This window comes from Ictidomys tridecemlineatus, chromosome 10, assembly GCF_052094955.1.
Source record: "Ictidomys tridecemlineatus isolate mIctTri1 chromosome 10, mIctTri1.hap1, whole genome shotgun sequence".
Taxonomy (NCBI): domain Eukaryota; kingdom Metazoa; phylum Chordata; class Mammalia; order Rodentia; family Sciuridae; genus Ictidomys; species Ictidomys tridecemlineatus.
Window position 1 is genome coordinate 23379856 of NC_135486.1, and position 21422 is coordinate 23401277.

Sequence of the window (21422 nt, forward strand, 5' to 3'; positions counted from 1 at the left end):
ACCAACAAAAAGAAATCCAAATGTGTATAAATAGGCACATTGCAAAAGAGGAAAAAACAAAGGACAAGAATGTGAAGAGGTATTACATTCAGTCAATCAGAGAAATGAATATTAACAGCAGTGAACTATCACTTAGAGGTCATCAAACTTTTTCTTAAAGAGCCACATAGTAAATATTTTTGGATAGGCAGGCAATACTATCCCTGTCACAGTTATTCAACTTGGTCATTGTAGCATGAAAGCAACCTAGACAACAATCAAATGGGCATGGATGCATTTTAAAAAAACTTTGTTACAAAAATAGGAAGTCAGGCAACAGGACATAGTTTGCAGACCATTTTTATTGTTGAAAATTAGAGATATACAATTTCAACTTTTCAGGGATGCAGGGACATTGAAACTCTCACATGGTGCTGGTAGCAGTTGATTGGGCAGTTGTACCTTGTTACATTATGTCTTAACCCATACTTCTGCCTCTGGACATAAATCCCACAGACTTGCTTTAACATTGTCTTGGTCCACCTGTCTGAGGCTGATCAATGTTTCGGTGTTGTGGTGGGACCTGGAGGCAATCAGTTACAGGCAGGGGGGAGTAGTGGCTAAAGTGTGGTGGGTGCACTTAATAGAAAATCACACAGAAGTTTTCTTCAACGAGTTTGAGTTCCATCCACATAACTATTCAAACAGTTCTGAGTGAACAGGTAAACAGAAGGAAATAGAAAGCAGATCCCACTTATGTAGATTAAGAATTACACAGGATAGTCTTTGAAAAACACATGCAAAGAAAAGTATACATCTAAATACCTTGGAGAAGGTGTCTAGAGACAAGAGAACAGAAAATGAGGATTGAGGGAAAACAAAACATGAGAGGTCTTTGAGGGACCTGTGATGATCAAGTTCCAAGAATTCAGGAAAAAAAGATAACTTCAAAGCTTTGCAAGGGAGAGAACAGGGATGGGAATTGGGTACAGAGGCAAACCTTCTAAGAAAGCAGGATGAACCAATTTGGAGCTCTGGCAACTTGCCTCCAAATGGCCAGCTTCAGCCTGACCTGAAAGGCTCAGGTCCCTAAAAGCTCCTCCCCTGCTGAAGAGCAGGGACAGATCTTTTTCAGGATCTTTGCTGCATGTACTGATGCACAGGAATTCTTGCTTGTTTCTGCTCTGGCTCAAGGCTAAAACCTCACCCCTGCCAACCGGGTTCTTACAGCCAATGTCGGTTCTGGAGCCCTTGTTTGAGGACCTCCTTTTAGCTGTCTACCTACAACATATTTTAGTTTATTTCTGCTTTAACCTGGAATACTACTTTGCCCTTGATTGCTCTATTCCATAGCTACTGATCACACTCAGTTCCCACCTTAGCTGTGATGCATCCAGTCAGACCTGTGAGAGTGTAAATCGGAGTTCTAATAACAGAATAGTAACTTCCCTGTATTAATACAAGCTGTAAATAGAAGTTCTGAACAATTTCTCCATGATAATCTGTAAGGACACATAAATAAGCAAATGAATGAATAAAGGACACAAGGTTAAAGATCCTTACAAAATTTACTTTAAAATCTGAACCTTTATATACATGAAATAAAAAGTTGGGAATTTGGTGTGTGTAAAATTTTCACTGTTTCAGAATATGAATAGCTTCATTCTTAACAATCTACATACTTGCTACTGGTGTTTCAAAATCCCTAAATTAAAAAATGAAATGTATTGAACAGGCTAAAATGACTGCTGCTTAATCTTTTTGGAACCTATTAGGGTTAGGACAGAAAACAGCTTTTCTTAAAGATTTGAATATTACCTGTTTTGAAGCAGATAAGATTCAAGGACTTCTTTTAACTACATGCTTGAGTAATAGTATACCTTGCAGCAAAAAAGCCTAATATTTGCTGTTAGAAATTTACAGAGAGAAAAAATGTATGTTACTTTCTTTCAGGTCAGATCTTTGTTTTTACAGAAGGGACCTGCCCAATATTTCCTCAAATATATTGTTTTATTCATAAGAATCTGATTTTCTTAAAAACTGCCTTTATTAAAAGTGAGGTAGCCATTTTTCTCAAATGCAGTCTATGTATAATGCACTTTGTCAGATACTTTCAGCCTGAATCTTAAAGAATATTTCTTCAGTTTGCTCAGTGTTGAAATGACTCACCAACTTCAAGTTCCATTTAAATTTCCTGTTGGCTATAATATAAATGTTCTGCTCAATAAAGTGAGCAAAATATAGACACCACACTTTTTTTTTCATAATCTTATGGACAATTTAGTCATAGCTTTTAAAATATTGTTATACCAGGAGAGACATTTACTGTGTTTCAATCTCCCAGGTTCACACCTTAAGTAGTCCCACTGCCTAACATCTGCCTCCATCACCAGGCATCTGGATCAACTGGTGGATAATGGCACAACTAGAACCTGCAGAGTTGTCTCGGTCACAGAAACATGAAGTGAGGTATCTCATCCTGACCTTAGTATTATAATATGTTGGGTGTTGTCCAGCCAAAATTTTGTTTAGTGGTGAGAATCTATTATCAATGTCAGAACTTGGAATCCTGAGCTTTCTGTGGGTATGCTACCCAGATGTCCCTCCTTCCTCATTACTACTTGATTTTTCTCAACCTCCTGATTGTGTCAGCATTTATTGACTTTTGGGGGAGTGTGAGTACGAGTTTGATTTCTCTGGATGGAATGGCTGGATACCAATTCCTTTCCTTTTTTCTTTCTGTTATTAAAGGTATCCATTTTTCTTCCTGGTAACTAAAGTGATCTGGCTGCCTGCAATTGTCATCTTACTCAAGCTGTGCAGAAATGGATGAAAGGATGCAGAGGTATGGTTGTGTTAGGGGAACAGTTCTGGCTCTGCAATCGGAGCACTTTCAAAAGGTTTTTAAAAATTAATTTACAATGTTGATCAGAAGAAAATGTACTTGACACCTGGGTGTCTAGGAGAATATATCTTGCAAACACAAGTAAACATACATCTTGTTTAAGTGTAACTCAAACCATCTCCACTATAGTAAATCAAGCAAAAATACTGACTATTGGATTTATGGTGTCTTAGGGGGATTTTTTGAAAAAGAGGATTTTTCCCATTCCAATCTTTGAAAAACATAATCCTCTAGATTTAAAGGGATTCACTGCTGTTTCAAAGGGGTCTGAGCTATTAAAGGTCTCTTGAGCAGCCAGAATGCTGAAGCCTCTGAGTACCCATGTGAATCAGCAAGATTTTTTTCCCCCTTGAGTTTCAGTCAGTGGTTAAAGGCCTGGTTTAAATGAATCCAAGTAGGAAATTAGAGATGAACCCTATTTTATTAAAACAACTAATTAAGGACAAGAGCTGCTTGTGTTTTCTGTATAAAGCAACAACCAAAGATGGGGCTAGGTAAGTATCTTTAAGGCACTTAAATGTTTGATGACTGACTAAAAACATCAGAGAACTTTGCACTGCTAGGAAATAAAACCAAATCACATCTACTCACTTCGGGTGCCTGTTTTGATGGGGAGCCCTACAGTTCCAACTCTTGAGCTTTGTGTAGTTGTTTAAGTTCAGCAGGACCACACACGAAGCTCAGATTACAAGTCAGATGTGCAGGAAAAATGTCTCTTGTATATAAACAACTTAAAGTCTACTGTAATTTGACAATGAGTATATTCGGGTAATACTGAAATTTCCCTGAACAAAAGTGTTCATTCTATCAGTGTTTAATTCTGGGAGTGTCAGTTTCAGAGGAGGCAGATAACCTATGTAATCTCATGGTAAAGCACAAGAATGGAGGACCAGGGAGAGTAGGTAACATTCTTTTCTATTCTCTGGGCATGACTCTGTGCACTTGGATTGTTTCCTATGCAGACATTTATAGATGAATCCTGTGGAGGATGTAACTACTGATCTGGTCTCTTTCATACTGTGCCCTGCTGGCTGCAGATCCTGAATGCTGAGGTGTCCTGTAGCCAACTAACCCTCCCCTCTGTTATCCATACCCAGCTGCTGCAGAGGGCCCATTTACTTTTTCAACTGAGAATCTATGATGTAGAAGAAAAGGTGCTTGAAAAAAGTGATCCCCAATATTTCTAGTGGTCCGAGCAGGTTTCCTGGGGTGTGTCTTGGGGGAAGTTAGAAAGGGACAACTCTTCTTCCATGTTACTCTCCTTTTGTTAATGGGAGCTATGACCACTCAAAAGACTTTTCTCCCTGATCTTTCTCTATATCCTGTAATGTGCAGGGACTGAATTAGAATGACCAACTTTTTTGGTTTGTTCAGTTTTTGCTGGAAACAGAATATTACAATCTAGAAAGTCCCAGGCACAGTAGAGTAGCAGTAGTTGACAATAACCTAGTGTATGTTTTATGAATATCTAGAATAGGAGTTTGAAATCTCCAAAACTAGAGAAATGATAAGGAGAGGGAAATGGTAATCACCCTGATTGGATCAGTGCATATATATATGCATGAGTCAAAATAGCACATGAACCCCACTAATCTGCACAATTAATAGTAAATAAAAGGCCTCAGGTAAACAGAGATGAATTGGTTACTCTCCATCTCAATTCCAACCTAAATGGGAATGTTCTCTCTGCACATGGGAAAATCTTTGTAACTCTGATTTTTACTTTTACTTTGTTAATGATTTTCTGATTGAGAAGCTGAAGGAACATAATGATATTTTTTGCTTTAAAATGCTGTTTATAAGTGCTAGAATAATATCACAACTTAGAACTCTCATTCCCAATCCCAGAAGAAAGGAAATCTTGAGCCAACTCTAAGGAAGACCACACATTTACAGAAATTAAAGGAGAAAAATGTAAAAAGTATTATTCATATTTATATGAAAAACTCTACTTTCAAGATAAGAATGCACTTACCCCATCTCATGGATAGTGTGGTTTTCAAAATGAATTCCTAAGACAGTGAAGTTTAAGTGATATGCTTAACGGGTTTAATCTAGCTTCTACTAGCAATGTGTGCATATATTATGTATTCTTTTATAAAGGAGTAGATATTTACATTTATATATGTGTATGAATAAAAGCCTTTATTAAAAGCCAATACACATATTCAAAATAATGTTCTTTAAAATATTGCCAGATGGCACAAAGTAGACTTTCACAATAATACATTTTGATCAGTATTATATATATGTTAACTACTTCTGCAAGAATTTGTAGCAAATCTTTTCTCTAATTTTAACTACTCATACTTTAAGTTATGCATGTGAACAGAGACTATTTCTCTCTGGCTTATTTTATCTCTAGCACCTACCATGGTTCTGAGTCCATGGGTGATATTCAGTAAATACTCTGAGAATGTGTGACTAAATTATGAGGTTCCGATCATTTGTCATTAGTAACCATGTACCAACATTTTCTCTGTAGTATGCACACCCAGCAAAAGACCTCTGTGAAAAACAAGAGCAATATAATAATAACACATCTATAAAGGCTGCTTGAAGAATCATTTCCACTTTGTTAACTTTTTACCCTCAGTATGTGGATAGGTTCCATCATTTGGCAAGAATTCAGTAAATATTACTGAAAACAGTGTTCATTGATAACAAATATTCATGATCATTTGTGAGAAGTAGAATAATGGACTTCAAATATAGAAGTCTTCTAAATCCTAGACCCTGTGACTGTTGCCTTGCATGACAAAGGGAAAGAAGACAGCGGAAGGGATTAAGGTTGACAATCTGACCTTAAGATGCAGTATTTTCTTGGATAATCTAGATGTGTTCAATATAATGAAAAGTGTCTATAAATGAGGAAGAAGGAGGTGGACTCCATGTCAGTGATGTGAGAAGGAATGGACTCTCACTACAGGCTTTGGTGGGCGGGGAGTGAGGGGAACAAGCCAAGGATTCCAGGAAGCTTGCCTTGCAATGCAAGAAAATGCTTCTCACACTGTGCCTCCAGAGGGACTGCAGCCCTCCCGACACCTTGACTTCAGCCCAGGAAGAGCCATTTTGGGCTTTTGAGCCCCAGAACTATAATGTAGTAAGTGTAATATAAAGTAGTAAATGTAGTATAATACATTGTCACATAAGGTTTTCTTGAAATTTTTTTCCTGTTTTTTTTTTTTTTTTGTATAAGAACTCAGATAAATTACTTAAAATGTCAAACCAGAAATAATAATTATCATCTTATTTTATGTTGACCAGATACTTTTACATGTGAACATAGACACATATACAACAAGTGTATATGTATATCTATGTCATCTTGGAAAATATTTCTTGGCATTAGATACTTTCTCCATTTCTCGATGTTTATTTAATATTCCACCTTATTAATGCATTGTAGTTTAATTACTACAAATTCTATTTCCTATTTTTCTCTGTTGGCAGTTTTTTCTTTTTAGAAACAATTCTTATTTTACAAACAAATCTCATATTTAATTTTTCATATGATTGGAAAGTGACATTTATACATAAAGAGCATATTTGGAATTCATGTCCATGGATTCATATTTAGAAAATAATACTTAGAAACCTGAACATACTTACACTTTGGTTATTTAGAATTGGACGTATAAATTGCCACCTTATTATAAAATTCAAATCGAATAATTATAATTGCTCTCTAAATTCTAATGGTTTTGGTTTTCCTATTTTTGAGAATTGCCTTTTCATATATTTTATATAAAATATAAATCTTATACTGGGATAGTTGGCAAGTTACTGATTCATGATAATTCTTTACATACTAAATATATTTTTCAGAATTTTGTCAGTTTTACCTCTGAATTTTATGATTTTAATTGAAAAATAAAGCTTTCATATCTTACATAGCCAGATATACAAATCTTGTTTTTGAAGATTCTTAGTTTTCTTATGTAGAAAGAAACTTTCTCTAAAATAATGGAAATATTCACCAGTTTTTATTACTAGTATTTTTATGCTTAATTTATGTTCATCTCATTAATCAGATACTTTTAAATAGACTTAATTATCTATTTTCCCCCACATGATCAAGTAATTATCCATTCATTAAATAATCTGTTTTCAGTGACACTTCATACTACAATGTCATATGATATATTAGAATCTGATTGTAGCCTTTTTACTATATTTTGTTGCCTTTTATCTTCAGCTAGTATTGCTATATTACTAACAAATATTTTCAAATTGTTTATAGGCCTTAAATACTTCTGTAGGACTGAAAGTTGGACATTAAAGTGTAGTATCTGAAATCATCTTTACTAGGTTCAGTTTACTAATCCCCTATCTCTTTACATTTTGATCACTTAGGTGTTATGTCAGGTAATACAGTTTCCATCAGCTTTTAAAAAGCATTTACTTCTTGGCCTTCAGTGCTATGGAATCTGACATAAAGATAGTCAGGACACATCACCATTTTTATAGATTGTATTTTTATTAATGTAAAATAACCCTCTTTATGACTTCAGATGCCTTTGCTTTGGATTTGAATTTCTTTGATAGAGATATTACCATACTCTTTATTGTTTCAGGTGATACATTTTTTACTTTCCTTTCATTTTTCAGTGTATTTTGTCCTAAGTTGTTTTTTGCAAGTGACATAGGTTTTTTTTTTTTTTTTTAAATACAATCATCAGGTTTGTGTTTTTAAAGAATGTCTAATTCTCTTGGGTGTGCATAATCCAAAGTACTGTATTAGTCTTTTTAACTATTAAAATACAGGCACTTTTTGAGGGGTTCTTTTGTTAATGGACTATACCAGGTAGTATGACTGTAAGTCAGTATAGTCCCATATTGCGTAAACCTAGCAAATAAGAACTTTGACATATAAGTCAGAACATAGTATGCTCTGAGCAGAAAGTTTATTTATAACTATCAGTTAAAAAGCTGGACTTGAGGAAGCACTGGGTTCAGTACTCAGCACCACATAAAATAAAAGATATTGTGTCTACCTATAACTAAAAAACAAATTTCAAAATAATCCTTTAAAAAAAAGAAAAAAAAGCTGGACTTGAAAAAACAAATATTCAAAAAATTTCTTAAAAAAAGCTGGACTTGAACAAACCCCAAACTGAGGTTTTAATGTGAATTTTTTCTTCCTTCTATTCTAGTATTATGGATATCCATATAATGCATCTTTGCTGAATTGAATGGGATCTTCTCTGATCATCACGGGTTCACCCAAAAATTTACAATTTACAGTGTGCATTTTGACTAGTGTTCTTCTGCATGGGGTCTTGTCGCATTAGAAACACTTCTTGACTGACTGCTGTTAGTGCCTAATACTTCCTGACTTAATGATTTTTTTTTGAAGGTATAGTTGTGAATTTTAAGAAAAATCCTTGTTTTGAGCCCTTTTTTCTGGTTTCCTGAAAATGAGTCTACTTTGATGTACCGACTGGTGCCAAACCTGGCTCTGAGGGTGGTGAGTGTGTGTGTGGGGGGATAGCATTTGGAGCTACCAACTGATATTCCTTAGAGCGTCCATGGTATAATCTTTGAGGATTCTAGCAACAGGTATGAATTCATTCTTTTCTCTTTCCCTTTATTTAGTGCATTTAAGAAAACCTTTTTCTGAATATTTAAAGATGTTTTCAGGACTGGGTCTTGGCTTCCTCCACCTGTATTCCTGGTTAACCACAAGACCTGTCTGTTGATATTTCCCTTTTTCCCAGCCCAGTCTGCTTTAAACATAGCTGTCAGATTAATGTTCTTAAATATTCTTAACGTTCTTATAGGTCCTAATGGATTTCATTTGGGGCATCCATCCCAGTTTGTCATGAAAGCCTGCCATTATTTAGCTTCAACCTTTCAACGAAATACTTCTCTGAAAGACTCCCCTGCCTGAGTCAGTCTAGTTTTTTTTTAAACCTCCATTTCTGTTTTTCTACCTCCATGTCTATACTCTGCACTTATTTTCTCTTTATCTGGGGCACGAGTTCCTTATTGACTGCTCCCTTGCCCTACTGTGAAAATGTATTTCTAGTCCTCAAGGCCATTTTCTATGGAACCTTCTACATGGAAGTATTCCTGGCTCCTCTGCTGGGCATCACTCTTACTGTTCTGCATCCCTCTGTGTGATTCTACTTTCTATGTTCATGACTTTGTTTCTTCTTGATTCTCACCTAAACTTTCAATTATACCCCTTAGTTTTATAAGTACATTACTGTTGAATTGAAAATGAGACATTTGGAAAGTTTGCCAAACTGCCTTCTGCTTGCCCTTTGATTGGATGATTCATCCAGCTCTTCTGTTTCTCTGATGCCATGTAAAATGGAAGTGAGATGGAAACATCAGTCTGCTTCCTAAAAGCATGGGTTTTGCTCTTTGATAAGACTTGTATCACAATGTTAAAATGATTCTTCTTAATAGCAAATGTCTGGTAGCCTCTCTACTTACTAGAGTGGGTTTGCGAGATTTATTCAGTTTTGTTGCCTTTCTCCTTTCTGTCCTCTGTAGATTATTTGCATCATTACCACTTTAAAACTAGTAAATTTCTCACTGAGACTGTGAAGTAAAGTTCATGGGTCCCTTAGGATCTTATCCTAAACATGGAAGAAAGGAAGAGTCATAAAAATTGAATCTTGCCTTTTTATGTGAAAAGTCAAAGAATTTGCATAAGTAATAGTGTTAGAAATAATCTTTTTCTGATTTCATATAAGTGAAAATATTGAAGTAGATATTTTTCTTATTCTGGTTTATCTCCAGTTCCAGGAATAGGACCTTATACTCCTGGGTCGCCACCTGTAGCATATGATAAAGTGATTCTGCACATTTTTGAGTGTTGGAATGATCTGATGCTGTCTTTTATCCTCCCTCTGCTCTGTCTCCAAGGAGGTGCATTATCCACTGATCCCCCCCCCCACTTTTTGGAAACTTGTAAATACTTTTTACCTTTCTTTAGTATCCAAGCTAATTTCTTTAAAAAAATTTTTTTCTAGGTGTAACCAAAGATTGTTTTTACAATGCTTTAGAAATTCTCAACTCCAATTTTCTGATTTACCAAAGTGGGGGGTGAGGGGGTGGGAAGATGTAGCAAATGCTCTGATGTGTAAACCCTACTGATTTTTCCTTTGGTTCCATTCCAAGTTTTCTATAAATATTTGGAGATTTTTCCTTCAGGTTTGGGTATTGGCTTCAGGTATATTTTTATCAAAACTCAGGTTAATATCTGTCTGCAAATGCTGAAACTGCAGTAATAATACATGCTAATGTTAATAGTTTCCTTGTATTGTTACTGAAGGAGGACTTGCTTTTTAATGTCTTACTTTATAAGACTTGATTAACTGTTTGATTATATGGTCTCTCTTCACTGTGAATACTTTTCCTGTGGAGGGAAGTAAAGGTTTGGGGACAATAGCAACACTGGTTGTGACAGATAAGTTTTGCCCTAAGTGCTTTCTCTATGTTATCTTAGTGCCATATGGCATTTATAAGGTGATAAGATGGAAGCAAAGGAGTTGGGAAACTTTTTATAACAGCTTTTGCCTGCACACACACACATACACACAAACACACATATATGTACTACAGTAATCTGTATATTGTATTTTTCTTATTCTGGTTTATATACACATGTGGACAGACAAGACACACTTCTTTTGGGAATATGACTCTTTCCCTCAACATTGCAAAACAATTTACAGTCAGGGAAGTGAAACTTAACTTACCTACTTTATGTCTGGAATAATTCCTCTTTGCCCTTATTGTTTAAGACGTGGGAACTGAGAAATATAGACCTCAAACCTATCTGCCTCCAGGCTCAACCCTTTGTTTTAGTGTTTCTTAGTGTGGGGACACAACCCCTAATAACACATCTGTGGTGTGTGTTGTCTGTGCTCCTCTTCTGAGATGCAAGGACTATGGGCTCTGGGGCAGTGGTCAGGGATCTGCCTTACAATGAGCAAACAGATTATGGGGGGCAGGTGGGGAAGGCAGCATGAGTTTAGTTTCATTTTTAGTAGGGAATTTAGAGAAAGTTAGTCGGATTTGTTGGGAAATTGTGATAGGACTAAATATTTAAACATTGTTGGAGGACGGAAAATTAGTTTTTATATGTCACAGTTAACTTCAAAAGGGAAGGGAAATGACGAATGCATGTTAATTGAATGGTTTTCTATGCCACATACGGTTGCAGGGCAGTGGCACATTCTGAGGTAAGGGTTCGTGGTGGCATTCCTGAGAGCAAGGATAAGCAGATTTCTGGCTTTTCTGCCTTTGCCTCCCCTGGATTTGGACCACTGCACAGTACACAGAACATGGGGTTGACGTTGGGCTTCATTTCACAGTCTGATGCCACTGCTTGCTTAGATGATGTTGGTTACAGAAGCTTTCTGTGGCTCTTATCTGTCCTCAGCTGTCCATTGGGAATAACAAGTATTTCTCTAACAATTAGGTGATAATATAAATTGTTTAGTATCATTCTGTTTTGTAATCGTAATCTATGGAAAGCAGAGAAAAACAGCAGATTACAAAGTCCTGACCAAACCATCTGATATTGATGAGCTCGATGGAAGACAATCAGGAATGGTAGCTTGAGACTTCTCATCTTGGCAGTGTTCTTGAGCAGGACACCTTCATTTCATCAGTCACCTGAAAAGAAGCAGGTGGTCAGGGATGGGAGAGAAGCCCTGACAAGTCACTCTGACCTCAGTTCAAAAGGGCTTGTTCCTAGGGCTCTCTTCTGGTTGTCTGGTAAGTTTTTGGCATCTGCCATGGGAAATTCTTCAGAAGACTTCATTAATCTTGACATTTTGGCTTACAGAGTATATGTACCTTCCTCCCCCAATATGCCCATTGAACCTTAAGATTTCATGAATCCTAAGTATACTAGATCTATCTATATAGAGTGCATGGATAGAAATTTCAAATATATTGGTGTAGTATGTCTCCTTTTTCTAATCCTGTTGTTGTTTATATGTGTTTTTGCTTTAAGTTCCTGCAGATTTGTTAATGTTGTTGAACAATAATATGATTTGGGTCAGTAAGTTTTTAAAATTTGAATAATTTCTGCTCTTATGTTATTCCTTTCTCCCTTCTTTATTCTTCAAACCTTACTAAGTTTAACACTGTTTCTCCAGTCTTTCTTACCTTTTGGTCCTATATGTAAGACTTTGAAATTCCCTTTTCATACGCTGTGTTATTTGTAGTGCTTTTGTTATCATTCAACTTTAAAATCTTAATCCTTTTCCATTACTTTTTCTTTGACATACAGAATTTTAAACCTTACAATTTTAAATCTGTGGCACTATTTGAGTTTTTCTTAGTGATTTAGATTGCTAATTTTTGTTGTATTTTGATCAGACGTCCTTCTCACATTTCTTCTCTTCTTTAAAATCCTGTCTTGTTTTCCAGTAGATCAACAGGTTTTCCATACACTTCCTCTGCCTATTATATTATTCTAGTAGTTTGGAAGTTAAATTTTTTTGTTTGTTTGTTTTTATCCTTAAACTCTCACATGCATACTGTCGCTAACTGCCTTCCTCTTCATCTTAGCAGTTCCAGGATTTCAGAATGCTTTAATTCCAGTTGTCCTCCTTATCTTCTGTGCTGGTTTTATTTTATCTTAATTCCACTTTATTTTAAATCTGAAATTATTCCTCATATTTTGTGCTTAAGGATTATATTATAACTTTATCAATAGGTATTTCGATGTCCTAGTGCTTCATGCTGTCTGCAACCCACATCCTCTACTTCCTTTAATTTTTTTTCTTTTGCAGCACTAGGGGTTGAACTGAGGGTCTCAGGCATGCTAGGCAAATGCTCTACCACTAAAACTAAACTGCCCACCAGCCTTCTACTTCTTCTAGGATCAATTTCCTTCTCAAACAAGAACATCCTTTATTACTTCCAAGAGGTTTCAGTGGCTGATAAGCTGTTCTTTTGTAAACATCTCTTTTTTTTATGATCTTATTTTTGAACAGTAATTTAACCAGGTATAGAAATTTAAACTGACATTTAGTTTTCCTCAGTGTGTTAGAGAGATTTTTTATCTTGCCTTTTGGGAAGCCATTGTTGATGAGAAATTTACATTCAACTATTGCTCTTAAAGAACAAGTCTTTTTCCCCAAGCTTTATAATTCTGGGTGAATAGACAGTTTCCACACTGCCTTGCTGGGCCAGTCGTCTAGGGTTCTTTTCCTTACCTCATAAGCAGAGATGCTCTTCAATTTCCTGGCCTTGGATGGACATTGGTCCTAGGTCTTTGAATTGTGTGACCCACTTCTTTCCTTAAACGGGGGTAAACCCCCATCTTCCCACCCTGCTCTAAACCCTGTGTGGAATGTGGTCACATCAGTTTTGTCTCTGTATTCTGAATTTCCACTTTGTAATGTGTGATTACCCTCATTTCCTTTCAAGATCAGTTATTTCATTTTAATATAACATTTTAATTAACATCATTAGGTACTTAGGGTGGAAAAGTTCATATAAATGAGTTCATCATGTCAAAACCTAAACTATGTAAAAATTTTTCCCTACTAAGTTATATCACTTATCAATTTTCATGCTTTAGCTTCTATACTAAAATATTTCCTTACAAGCTTTGCCTTTATTTCAAGTGTGAAATTGCGGCTTTATTTCAATTATGGGATATAATTCCAAACAGGACAGCTCCTGGACATTCTGACGCCAGTTGGATCTTGAGTCCTATCATAGAGGAAGGTTCATAAAAAGAAAAGTTACTGCAATTAAGCACTGTTTCTCACAGGAAACAGACGGTTCACTCAAGTGGGATAATTAAAGAAAATGTGATGCAGATACTAATTAAAAAGTTGGGGACAGCAAAACCAACATAAAACTAGGGTAGCAGGAAGTAGTCCTGCCATTAGGCCAGCAGGGAATCAGGAATCCCTCTGGGCCGAGAGCTAAGACTGCAGCCCCAGCCTCAGAAGAGGATGAGAGCACCCAGTGCCCCTCAAGGGGGAAACAGCTGTAGTGGGGTGGTATAACTAATGGGCTGATGTCTATCTTCCTACCCTCTGTTGATGGTTCTCCTTTAGTTGAACCCAGGAGAAGCTAGTGATTCAAGGGGCACTGTCGATGAATTACAGCAAGTGTTATGTCTTCTCCTTCTCTCTTCTAATGGCACTTACTCCAGGGCCACTGCTTAGAGAGGTTGGCGGAGTTCCCTGGCAGGAAAAACATTGGAAACTATCATGGCCAAGTTGCCACTAGTACCAAAAGACAGAACCTCACCCTAGAATGTTTTATTGCTCAGAAAATCAGGTATTTCACTGTGGAGTAAAAAAATGATTGTAGATGGATACGAACTAAGGCAAATGAGAATCATGAAAACAGATTTAAATTTTTTTTTATATTGAACCTCTATTTGTTAAAAAAAGAATTTGCATCCCCAGCTTTTCATTCATAAAAGAATTTATTAGTATGCCATTTATTAAATATGTCACATAGGACTAAAGCATAAATTATAAAAGGACAATTCATGTTTTAAAGATAGGTTTTTCTTTGTTTAAAAGGTTTTGCTTTTGAACTTCCTTATGAGTGTTAAAGTCAGTTATCTCAAATTCCACCAGAATGAAGTTAGAATTTGATTAGAATTTATTTGAATTTATAGGACAATTTGGATAGGACAGATATCATTATAAATTGGTTATTACAACCCATAAACAGTTTATCATTGATTATAATCTTTTGCATAGCCTTCTATTCTCGGCAATTATATATTTTTCCACATCTGTCTTCATATTTTAAACTTTTATTTCTAAGTTTTTATTCTTTTGATGTGCTTATTTAGATTCTACTTATGAGGTGTCTGTATTAAGCTCACAGAAGCAGAGAATGACAGTGTGGTTGTATTAATAGCTGGGGTGGAGTGAACAGGAAGTTAATGGGTATATAGTTTATGTTGGATGAATAAATCCTAAGATCTGTGCAACATAGTGTGTATGGAAAAATGCAATTTGTGCACTTCTAAACTTGCTAAGCAGGTAGATCTCATGTTCACATCTTTTCATTGTGATAAGAATACTTAAGAGACTAGGAAATCATGGATATGTCTATATATCCATCACCTTGACTATGGTGATGGCATGTCCAAACTCATCATGTTATCCATATTAAATGTACACTGTTCTTTGCTTATTATACTTCAAAGCTGTTAAAAATATACATAATACTGTTTTTTTATGGCTGGTGTAAGGAAAATTTACTTTTTCACAAAAAATAAGTCTCATACTTATAAACTTGGTGGACTCTCCCCTTTCTAATATTTTTCTCTCAATTTTGACATTTATTTTCCTTTGACACTCATATCATCTGTGACTTACATGACATTTTGAATTTTGTTCTTTCTAATATTTACTTTAAACTGGTCTTCCTATGGCTGAGTCTCCCAGTCAAATCTTACTTACAGGTAGGTGTGGGCAACTGCCATGTTTTACCTTGTATTGGATCCTTGATTTGTTTAGAAATTGATACCATTTGTCAATTTGTTTCTTCTATGTATTAATTATACATAATGTTAAATCCTTAAATGATGGTTTTTCTGCTTCTATTTTGATCAAGTGACATTTCTGTATAAATACTATGAATATGTAAATGATTTTCTAATGCCTCATGAAATTTGCATTCCTGGGATAAAACCAATATTGTATGAAATGTTGAAAATAATATAAAATGTGTTCTGTTTCTGTATTCAAGAATTACTTGTATGTGATATTTGATCTATACTATGTTGGACGTTTTTGTAATATTGAGAATTACAAGTTAAGGTCAGCTCTTAATAAGAATAATTCCTGAATAAATTTAGGTAAGTTGTTGTTTCTATGAATGTGTATTTGTTTTCATATTTATTGATCAATTATAATGTCAAAATTTCTTTAATATTTTAGCATTTTCTAATGTTGCCTTTTTATTTCTGATATTATTAATATTTACCTTTTATGAATATTTCTATGATCTTCTCAATTTTCACTTTGAATGCTTAACTCATTGAACCTTTCAAATTATCTGATAATATTTATCAAATTTCTCTGAATATTGCCTTAACTACATCCTAAATGTTTAGATATGTAAAATTTTATCATTCAGTTCTAAATATTTTCTACCTTCTTGGTTTGTTCAGGTTACCGTAACAAAACACAGTGGCCTGGGTGTAGACACTTCTTCCTGTGTTCGTACCTGCTGGAGATACTTTCTTGATGTGTTCTTACTTGTTGAGAGAGGGTGTAAGCCTTCTGATACTTCTGCTTAAAGAATGTTAATCACACCAAGAGGGTCCCGTTGGAGTTGACCTCTCCAAACCTATTTACCTATTTCAGCCAGCTTTTGCTTCAATGTGACCAATACATCTGACAAGAAAACTTGATGGGCTTGTTTTGGAGCTCATGGTTTCAGATCTCAGTTCATAACCAGCTGACTCCATCACTCTGGGCACATCATGGGGGAAGCTCCCAGCTGAGGAAAGCAGCTCAGCTCAAGACGGTGTCAGGAAGCTGAGAAGAGGAGAGGGGTCACTGGAAGATGCACCCTTCAGGGCACACCTAAGTGACCTACCTCCTCCAGTCATGCCATGCCTGTCTACAGTTACCACCCAGTCGGTCGGTCCATTGAAACAGCTCTCAAAATCTCATCATTTCACCTCTGAACATTCATGCATTAACATAGGAGCTTTTGGGGAATACCTCATATCCAAACCATAATACCTCCTAAAAGTATTGCCTCTAAATACTTTAACTTTAGTAATTAAAGTTTTAAAATATGAACTTCAGAGGGGCATAATTTGGTCCTTAGCACCCTCCTTCTAAGTTTTTGATTGATGAGTTAAACAAAATTCATAAAAATACATATTTTATAAAAATTTCATTACTGATTTTTTTCACACAATTGCCTTGATTTCAGTAAAGGGAGACTACTTTATCTTTAAACTGATATATTTTTTAAAAAATATTTCAAATATATTGAACAGTGTTTTATGTGTTTAAAACTTCAGATTCTTTTAATTTTGGTTGCATTCATATACAGTTATACAAATACACAGATATATATATGTGTGTATGTTTATAAATCTGATCAAGTTTACATTAAGTTGACCACTTGTTTTATCTTTTCTTCCGCTTTTATTTGATTTATCTTTAGTAGATGATGTGTTCAATGTCCCACTAAATGAGATCCTGTCTACATTTTGTGTGTGGCTCTGTCAGCCTTTGCTCTGTATATTTCATCATATGATATTAGATATAAATCTGTTTAGGATTATATTTTAGATGATTTATATATGACTCTTCTGCATCTAGTATTGATTATTTATTTATACTAGTAATTAAACACAGGTTGCTTAACTACTGAGCCACATTCCCAGCCCTTTCTATTTTTTATTTTGAGACAGTTTTTGCTAAGTTGCTCAGGGTCTTGCTAAGTTGCTGAGGCTGACTTTGAACTTGTGATCCTCCTGCTTCATCCTCCTGAACCACTGTGATTACAGGTATGCATCACTGAGCCTGGCTGTGATCTTTTAAAAATGTATTTGTTCTGTTATTCACGAAGCTTCACTTGGTTGATATTTGTATACTTTTTCAAGCTTATTCTATTATTTATATTCCATAATTTTTTCTTCTTTTAAAAACTATGCTTAGCTAATTTTTTCCTCATTGTTTTTCTCTTTCAGTAGTATATGATTTATCTACTTTTTTATTACAATCTTTGCCCTAGAAATATATACACTTAACAAGTTGACTTACTAAAGTTAAACTTTTATCAATGTTTAACCTTATTCACCAAATAAAATATGTGGATCTTTAATTTAAATTTCTGTGTCCTGATGTATGTCCTATTTTTAATGCTATTGTATTTTAACTCCACTCACCAGGAATTGTTGCTATTGTATTTAGAAAATTTTGGTGTGTTATTCTATCCATATATTTACCAATTTCTTTTCCTTCCCTTTTACATCTCAGACTATTAGTATAAGGTTTATGTTCTGTGTCTTTCTTCTGCATTAAAATGTCATTCAGAAAAGCTCTCTTGATATTGAGGTATTGCAAGGCAGTGAACAGAATTTTATTCTAATTATGTCCTGTGTGACTTCCTCATTTCTGAGAAATTCTGTTTTCTTGGTTAATCTGGGAATTTTATTGTATGTGCACATATGCGTACATGGGTGGATGTGTATTATCAAGCAATTAGCTTCAAATTTGTAAATTTTTATAACAGTTTTCCTGGAATGATCAATAAAGATTATTAACTTTAAAAAAAGTGTCTTTATGTTTAGTATTTCTCAACCCAAGGTATCATGATTGCACTATTTTCCTTAATTTTCTGAAAGAATTTTGTTTATGATACAACTATAAATTGTACAATTAATGCTATCTGATGTGGTTTGATAACCTGTCACAGCATGTTTGAAAATATGTAGAAGTCTCTAAATTTAAGTAGCTGTTTTGATTCTTTAATACCTGTGAGAGAAGCTTTTAAAATTCTCTTAACATGGTTTCTAAAAAATTTGTTTAGACTTTCATTGACTTTTATTTTTTTGATTTATTTATATGTGGTGCTGAGACTCAAACCCAGCGCCTCACACATACCAGGCAAGCACTCCACCAATGAGCCCAAACCCCAGCCCCTTAACATGTTTTCAGTGTACAAGTCCTGTTAAATATTAAATCATTGGCTAAACAAAAATCGATGATTTAACCACAAAATTAATAGGAGTAACTGCTTGTGGTTGAAATATCATAGTTAAATCTCCATTTTTGTATTCTATTATTAATCTTTCAGACACTCAGCAGAGTAATGTTGGAGATGTGACTGACACCTGTTCAGTTTTCTGAAGTCTGTTGCAACCTATGCAGAGATTTTGAGAGTGAGGGTACTCAGTTGTGTCTTCCTGGCCAGCAAAATCTCATGATGTTATTTTGGGGTTCATTATATTGATCTATATGGGTATGCCCTGTATGAAAAGAAGTTATTTTATAACCTTATAAAGACAACAAAATATGATTAGAGAATGTGTAATCATCCCCTTTATAATTGCTTGAAGTATATCCATAGACACACATACACACACTGAAATTCAGTACATTTGAAATTATGTATAAAACATTTCTGGTATTAAATTTGTCCACCAGGGAATTGATGACACCCTTTAGCAAACATCTTGGTTCGGATCCAGTTGATATTCTTTAGTACCTTGATCTCACTGTATATTGGCTTCTGTTCCAATTTTGAGTGTAGCTATTTGACAGATATTTTTTAGTTCTGTCATGTTTGCTGAAGCAAAAATGCTAAGGATCTAGTGTCCCTTTTCTATGTAAGTTCAGAGTCTGTAGAATGGTATTTCTATTTTTTTTTTCCTGGATGCTTTGCCTCTTTCTGGGTGTTGGTAGTTTCTCTTAGCTTTGAGTACTCAAAACTATCTTTCAGAACATTTTTCTCAATCTATCATCATACCAGGTGTGCTTGACTGCTAGTCTCCATCTCAGTCCCTACAAAATAAATGGGAAGTTATTTCTTCATTACCATTGAATAAACTCAATGGTTATGTCCTGCTAATTGTATTTTCTAAATGCCTAATTTATTCCCTACTGTTTCTCACTATCACTGCTTTAGCTACTTCTCAATGATATTATTCCCATAACCTAGATAACAGGGCATGATAGTGTTAGAACCGGCTATTTGAAATGCAGTTTTGATCTTATTCTTGGCCTTACCCTTAGAACACTTCCTTAGATATATTAAAAACAAGCAAACAAAAATAACCAACCTCCACATTTAGGCCTCTGCTTATTTCTCTGATCTATTCTGTGCTTCCTATCTTATCATTCTTTACATTGTATGCTATATTGCCTTTTTTAAAAACTATCAAACTGTCTTTAGTCACACATTATTATTTTTTTGAGATTAGAATGTCCTTTCTGTCCTTTATTCTGTATAGTTTCTATTCATCCTCAGTTCAGAATTCTTCAACCCCAGGAAATCTTCATATTGAGCTTCCTTGGGTCACGCTGAACGAAGTGGTACCCTGTGTGAGGCACGCAGAGTTGTATGTGCACATGGTGAAAGAAGCTGTGAGTGTGTCTTTCCCTTAGTGATCTCTTCTGCACAGGAACTGTCTAACTGTTGTTATTGTATATCCAGTCTTTCACATAGTATATGTTCTGTGAATAGCTATGTCTGTAATTTCTTGTAGAGCTCTAAATTGAGTCTAAAAAAAAGACTCCAAATATCACCATCCAACAGGATCTCCAAATGTATTCACAAGATAACTTCAAAAGATGAGAATTTGTTCCCACTGAGGATATTAAATAGAACATGTCTACTGGAAGGCAATGCCAAAGGGTGATTTTAAAGGTTTTTTTTTTTTTGAGTACTTCTTACACTGTTACAATAAATTTAGTACCTCCCCCAGATGACCAATTTAAAGAAGTAAACTACCAGTTGAAATAAATAAACAACCAGTCGAATGTTGAAGAAACATACTTTTATGTTTTACCATTCCTTTCTCTTTATAATTGTATCAACATTGAAGTCTAAAGGAGTTGGATTTGGAATTTGTGACAAACTAGGGCCTCAATAAAATGAGGCGAAGTAGGAAGGGAGGAAAGAATAAATTATTGAACGATCCATGAATTATGATCATAACAGAGACTGTGAGTGTCCCTGAGGTTGTCAGAGCATAAAGTTGATTTTTCAAGCATCCATTTTTCCTTTACTTCCGCCTTTTTTATTTCCACATGTCTTTCATTGTTGATTTTTCCTCCTGGATATAAGTAATTGTCTTTTCTTTTAAAGGTACTATATTTCCCATGTGGGAGCAGGTATGACATCCCCTGTGGCATTTAGGAAGATGGAATTGTGCTTAAACACAGCTACATGCAGCATGTTATGAAATGAAGACAGAAAATGAGTAAGATACAGGCACAGTGATGCACACCTGTATTCCCAGCCACTTAGTAGGCTGAGACAGGAGGATCACAAGTTTGTAACCAGAATCAGCAACTTACTTTTTGGAGACAGGTTCTCCGTTAGTGTGTGTGTGTGGTGGGGGGTAGGGTGCGGGGTGGTGGTGGGTGTTGCAGGGGGTGGTCTTGGTTGGGATGTAGCTCAGGGCTAGAGGGCCTCTGGGTTTAGTTCCCAGTACTGCTAAATCTCTTGAGAATAGAACACTTTGAACAAGTTGTGCATCATTAATTGTTAATGCCAATTCCAGGTAGGATAATAAAATCCTTACCTCCTACCGAGTACATTGTAATCATCATCATCATCTTCATCATCTCAAATTTACTGTCAGAGGTCTGTTGAACTAAATCACATAGGACCCAAACTTGTATAAATTAAACAGAAGCATTAGAGGATGCACTTACTGATAGCTGGAGACATTCTTACTTTTCTCTTATAATGCCATAGAACATGAAGTGGTTCTCAATGATATATAAAAAGAAAATAGAATAAAATAGTTAATAAAATATAAAGTTCTTATCCATTTTTGTTGACTCTGAGAACATCCTCACTGATGTGAGAAGATTCTACTCAGTGC